Source organism: Sus scrofa, chromosome 1 (assembly GCF_000003025.6).
Source record: "Sus scrofa isolate TJ Tabasco breed Duroc chromosome 1, Sscrofa11.1, whole genome shotgun sequence".
Classification (NCBI taxonomy): Eukaryota; Metazoa; Chordata; class Mammalia; order Artiodactyla; family Suidae; genus Sus; species Sus scrofa.
Window position 1 is genome coordinate 68,714,574 of NC_010443.5, and position 6,442 is coordinate 68,721,015.

General features: G+C 42.5%; 1 pseudogene; it reads left to right on the top strand.

The window, feature by feature from the left end:
- Positions 1,064 to 1,733, top strand: LOC100516840 (annotated as a pseudogene).

The following is a 6,442-nucleotide window of genomic DNA, read 5'->3' on the forward strand; positions in this document are numbered from 1 at the left end:
TTGAGCATATAGAATAAAGGGCTTGTCCAAATTTGGAAGCCTCAATGCCGGTGCTCTACTTAACTCAGACTCAAGAATCTCAAAACCCCACTGGTGGTCTCTCTTCCATTAAAGGGGTTCATTTTCATTTTTCTTTAGAGCCTCATACAAGGATTTGGCTCTAAGGCTGTAATTTCGAATCCAGATACAACAGAACCCAGCCATCCCAGAGAAAGCCTTGCAGTAGCCTTCTTGTGGTAGAAGATGGTAATTCACTAACTGCTATTTTCTGATCTATGGACTGAGCCCCTGCCCCGAGCCCCTGCCCCTGAGGTCAAAGGAAACCCTAAGCACTGAACCCCTTGCTAGAGACTTGAACCTTGTTTATGGATATTTTATATGACCTTTCTGTCCAAAAATTTAGGACATTAGCAGGACTTTGATATGAATCCTGCTTCGCTGACTACTTATCAATAAATCACCAACTTATTCCAAATGTCTTTGATTAAAAAGTCTACAAATAAATGCTGGAAAAGGTGTGGAGAAAAACAAACCCTCTCTACTGTTAGTGAGAATTAAACCAGCATAAACACTTTGGAAAACAGTATGGAGGATCCTCAAAATACTAAAAATAGAGTTGCCATGTGATTCAGAAATTCCACTCACTCCTGGGCATATACCAAGACAAAAACTATAACTCAAAAAGATACATACACCCCTATGTTTGTTGCAGCACTATATACAGCAGCCATGGTATGGAAACAACCTAAATGTCCATCTACAGGTGAATGGATAAAGATGACATGACACATACATACAAAGGAATATTATTCAATCATTAAGAAAATGAAACAATGCCATTTGCAGTAACATAGGCGGACCTAGAGATTATCACACTAAGTGAAGTCAGGAAGAGAAAGAAAAACACCCTATGATATCACTTATATGTGGAATCTGAATATGACAAATCAATATTTACAAAATGGAAACAGACCGATGATACAGAAAACAGTGGTTGTCAAAGGGGAGTAGGGGTGGGGGAGGGAAGGGGTGGGAGTTTGGGATTAGCAGAGACAAACTATTATACACAGGATGGATAAAAAATACTTTTATCAATGGATAAAAAATACTTTTACTTTTCTGCCCGCTCCTCAACCTCTGAGCTCTTCTCCAGCTGCACCACACCGGCTCTGAGCTCCTGGCTCCTGCTAAGCTAACACTGCCTGTCGTCTCCCTTCAGCCGCCATCATGATCATCTACCGGACCTCATCAGCCATGATGAGATGCTCTCCCACATCTACAAGATGCGGGAGATTGCTGACGGGCTGTGTCTGGAGGTGAAGGGGAAGATGGTCAGCAGGACAGAAGGTAACATTGATGACTCGCTCATTGGTGGAAATGCCTCTCTGAAGGGCCTCAGGGCGAAGGTACCGGAAACACAGTAATCACTGGTGTCGATATTGTTATGAACCATCACCTGCAGGAAACCAGCTTCACAAAGGAAGTACATCAAAGATTACGTGAAGTTAATCAAAGGGAAACTTGAAGAACAAGGACCAGCAAGAGTACAACCTTTTATGACAGGAGCTGCAGGACAAATCAAGCACATTCTTGCTCATTTCAAAAACTATTAGTTCTCTATTGGTGAAAACATGAATCCAGATGGCATGGTTCCTCTGCTGGAGTACCGTCAGGATGATGTGACTCCATATATGATTTTCTTTAAGGATGGCTTAGAAATGGGAAAATGTTAGCAAGATTGGCTGTTACTTTGGCTCTATCACCTGTCCTCATAACTGGCTGGCTGCTGCTTTTCATCCGCAAAACACCAGGACTTAGACAAATGGGACTGATGGCATCTTGAGCTCATTATTTTGATTTTTTTTTTTTTTTTTTTTTTTGGAGCAGAGGCATTGTTTTTGACAAAAAAAAAGACATGTCATGTAGGTTGTCTAAAAATAAAATGCATTTAAACTCAACAAATAAATAAATAACTAGGTCCTACTGTTTAGCACAGGGAACTATATTCAATAACCTGTAATAAACCATAATGGAAAACAATATGAAAAGCAATATGTATATATGCATGTACAACTGAGTCACTTTGTGGTACAGCAGGAATTAACATAACATTGTAAATCAACTATGCCTCAATAAAATAAAAAAATCATCACCCTATTGTAGCAGAGTTCCCTTTTCAAGGCTCAGTTCCCTCACCTCCCTTGCTAACAGGTTTCCAAAGGGGTGGAGGCTGCCCCCCAAACCCTGTGGAAACACTAAGTATATTGGGTAGCGTTCAGGGTGTCAGAGTCCCGCCATCTGCAGGTAAAAAGGTTTTGAGAGTCTGGATATAGGGAAATACATAAAAATTCATCTTTGAGGTCCAAAAACAGAAATACTGAGCACTCCCTGGCCCTTAGGGAGGTGGGCATATGGGTTTGGCACTACTGGGTGAAGAGGATGCCTGCCTCATTCACTGCTGCGAGCCTTGCCCCTTAAGCTTCTGTACTGGAGGACTGGGGTGTTACAAGAGGGTTAGCAGGGCACAATGAGTCGATGTTTTAGGAATTTAGTGAGCAGTGGTTGGATCCCTCTCAGGGCTTCAGACTTTATAGGATTACTGTCTCTTCCAGGGGTATTTCCCCCCAGGCCTCAATCTTATTTTAACAGGGGAACACATTTTGCCCTTCCTGGCACTGAGGTATCCTGAACTACAAGATTCACATGTTTTCTAATTTCTGGAGGATGTCCTGGGGAATAGTTTGATGACCAGCAGGTGGGTCATCTGGGGCTACTATTAATAGATGCATTCTCTGTTTCAATTCTCTGCCTCCTTGGACTTCACCTAATCCTAAGACTATACCAGCTCCTAATTTATTTAGTAAATCTCTTCCTAAGAGGGGCACAGGGCATTCTGGTATATACAAAAAGGAGTGAATAATAACAATGGACCCGGATCCTCAGACAAGGGGAGACTTAAATCTCCTCACGTTTGGCTGTCAAATCCCTCACTCCCATCACAGTAGAGTCACAGCTGGAGAGCGGACCAGCCAGCTGGTCAGAGCAGAGCAGGTGGCTCCAGTGACTGTAAGGAACTCAGTTTCCTTACCTCCCATGTCCAGGGGACCTGAGGCTGCACTGGAGTAATGGGGATGGAGAGAGGAGGATCTGGATTCAGGCAGGCACTGGGGCCCTGTCAGTCTGTGTGCAGCAATCTCTCATCCTAGAGATTCCCAAGGAACAGGGGCCAGTTGGGATTGTCCTTTGGGTGTCCCCAGGAGGGCACACAAGACATTCTCCCATCCAGTGTCCCTCCTGACAAAAGGCACACTGGTTTGGGCCCAGAAAGCTGCCTTCTGGGTTGTCTTTTTGGACCTCTAGGGTCCCCTGGAGGTGGTGGGTGAATCAGAGCAATTCAAAGCTGCTTTTTTTTTTTTTTTTTTTTTAATGTTTTAATTAACCTCCTAACCTTATTGGCTTCCTCTGTTAAATCTTGGTTACTATAGACCTCGAAGGCCTCCTCTACCAAAGTAGACAATGGGGTTTGGGGCTAGCCTCAAGCTTTTGCAATTTTTTCCCTGATATCAGGAGCATAGTGGCTGATAAAACACATGGCCAATAGTGAACTCGTCTCGGCAGACTCAGGATCTGTATTGGTGTCCCTCCTGAATGGCTCTGACACCCAGCTCAGGAAAACTGCCGAGTTTCCATCTTTTTCCTGGGTAAGATCTTGGACCTTCTCATAATTTACAGGTTTCTCTGTACACCTGTTCATTTCTTCTGATAGACGAGTAATGTCCAATCCACTCTCACAGAAGGATAGGACAGAAGTAGGAGAGGCCAAAGAAAGGAGAAGTAGAGAGAAGTAGAGAGAAGCAAAGGGGAAGGGGAAAGTGGTGAGGGAAAAAGGGGAGACAATGAGGGGAAAGCCTTTTCTGAATAAAGATACAAGGCCTTCAGGGGCCAGGAAGGCAGAATTACCAAATGTGGTAATTTTAAAACAAGTTTCAGGTGGCTGCTTGTCACCCACTGGGAAGCTGCATTTGGTGATCCCAAAGGTGCCTAGATCCTTTCCCAGTGAGTGGACAAAGGGCCCCACAGGTATCCCACAAAGTACTACCAAGTATGCTGCCCACCTGGATTCTTAAACTCTCCAACCATTGGAAACTGATAAGAGCTCAGAGGAGTAAATCAGGCAAGGCTTTATTGAGACCTGTGCTGCAACACAGGGGGGAGCAAAAACAAGCAACAGGTGCCCTTGCTCGCTCCCTGAGAGGGGCAAGCTGGTACCTTACATAGGGGGAGTCCGTCAGATGGGGCTTGTGGGTGACTTGGGTGGACTGCCCACCCCTTAGTGGTGCTGTGTGCAGGGATCATGTGCAGTACCTTTATTTTGCTCCAGACACCTCTAAAGTGGTAGTTGGGTTTTTGGTCTTTTTGTATCTCATTGCGCAGAATATGCTCCAACCGCCCATGCCTGCAGTAATTTTTAGTTCCTTATAGATTCTTTTCACTCTGTTGCTCAAGGAGAACTTTGTCCAGATGCAATCACTACAGCAAAGTGTTCCAGGTCCCAGGTCATAGCCTGTTTTGATTGGCTAGAAAGATACTTTTGGTCCCTAGTGTTAATTCTTCACAGTTCATTGTTGTTCCCTTCCAAAACTGATGTCCTCATCTGTATACTTAATTACTTTTTGTTTGTTTATTTATTACTTATCTGCTTATTTATTTATTTATTATTTATATTTCTTTTCTTTTTACAACTTAACCTGTGGCATAGGGAAGTTTTCTGGGCTGGGGGTTAGATTGGAGCTACAACTACAACAACCTTTGCCACAACTACAACAACCCTGGATCTGAGCTATGTTTGGGACCCATGCCACAGCTTGCTGCAATGCCAGATCCGTAACCCACAGAGCAAGGCCAGGGCTCAAAGCCACATCTTCATGGACACTATGTTGGGTTCTTAACCCGCTGAGCAACAGTGGGACTTCCCATATTTATTTTTTATTCAGGAAGAGTTGACCAAGTTTTGAGAAATATTTTTCTTATTAACAGTCCTAAGACAGGAAAGTACTTAACTTGGGGAATCAAATGTTTTGTAATTCTGAATATGGTTCTAGATAGTGTGAGTTCCTGGAATCTATCAGTGCTGACAATAGCAATGTCCACTGCAATTAGCAGATACTCTCAAAAAGTTGTTGTTTTTATATGGTGAACTTTATTTAATGAAATGTGTTTTTTCACAAATACATCTATAAATATAATTTGTTATTGATCGTAAACCTGCTGGATACCTTGAGAAAGATATCTTGGGAAAAAGCGCCAGAGAGCTTCAGAAATTCACACCTAATTGAAGAAATAAGCCAATACAGAAAAGAGATATGAGAATGGGGCCAGCAGGACAGGTGGTGGAATATGAGCGAAACATTAATCAACACCCTTTTTCAACTTTCCTTCACACTCTCAGCTCTTTCCTGTTCCTTTACTTAAGCAGTGCTCTTAACTTTGTGGGTGACAAATACCTCTGATATTGTAGTTAAAATTATTGAATAAGCCCCTGAGAAACAGGCAAACATGGAGAAAATCGCTTATCCTAGTGGTAGGAAGTGGATGGATTCTGTAAAAACTACTCATCCTCTGACTTGATATTTTTCCTTTCAGACCCTGTCAAATTCTGTACCTAGGTATATTCAGGAATTTATCGACTATAAAGAGAATGAGTTTTGAACACCAGAAATCCTACTTTCCCTTACAGTTGTAGAGATAATATTATAATTGATATAAAATATGTATTATATTGAAAGAAGTATAAAAATATTATGTTTGTGAAAATTCTTTATAGTATGTACTTTCACCATTGAAATATCCTTTTTCTAAAAATTTAACTGTAAAGGTTTTGATTTTTGTTTGTTTGTTTTGTTTTGTTTTTGTCTTTTTTCACCATTTCTTGGGCTGCTCCCACGGCATATGGAGGTTCCCAGGCTAGGGGTTGAATCGGAGCTGTAGCCACTGGCTTACGCCAGAGCCACAGCAACGCGGGATCCTAGCCGTGTCTGCAACCTACACCACAGCTCACGGCAATGCCGGATCGTTAACCCACTGAGCAAGGCTAGGGATTGAACCTGCAAACTCATGGTTCTTAGTCAGATTCGTTAACCACTGCGCCACGATGGGAACTCCGAATTTTTTTTTTTTTTTTTTTTTTTTTTTAAGGCTGCACCCAGGACACACGGAAATTTCCTGGCCAGGAAATGAATCCAGCCACAGCTGCAACCGACATCACAGCTGTGGCAATGCTGGATCCTTTAACCTACTGCATCAGGCCAGAGATTGAACCCATGCCTCTGCAGTGAACTGCGCCACTGCAATCAGATTCTTAACTCTCTGCACTACAGCAGAAACTCCAAGATTTTTCATTTTTTTTTCTTTTCTTTTTTTTTTTTCTTTTTTTCTTTTTTTT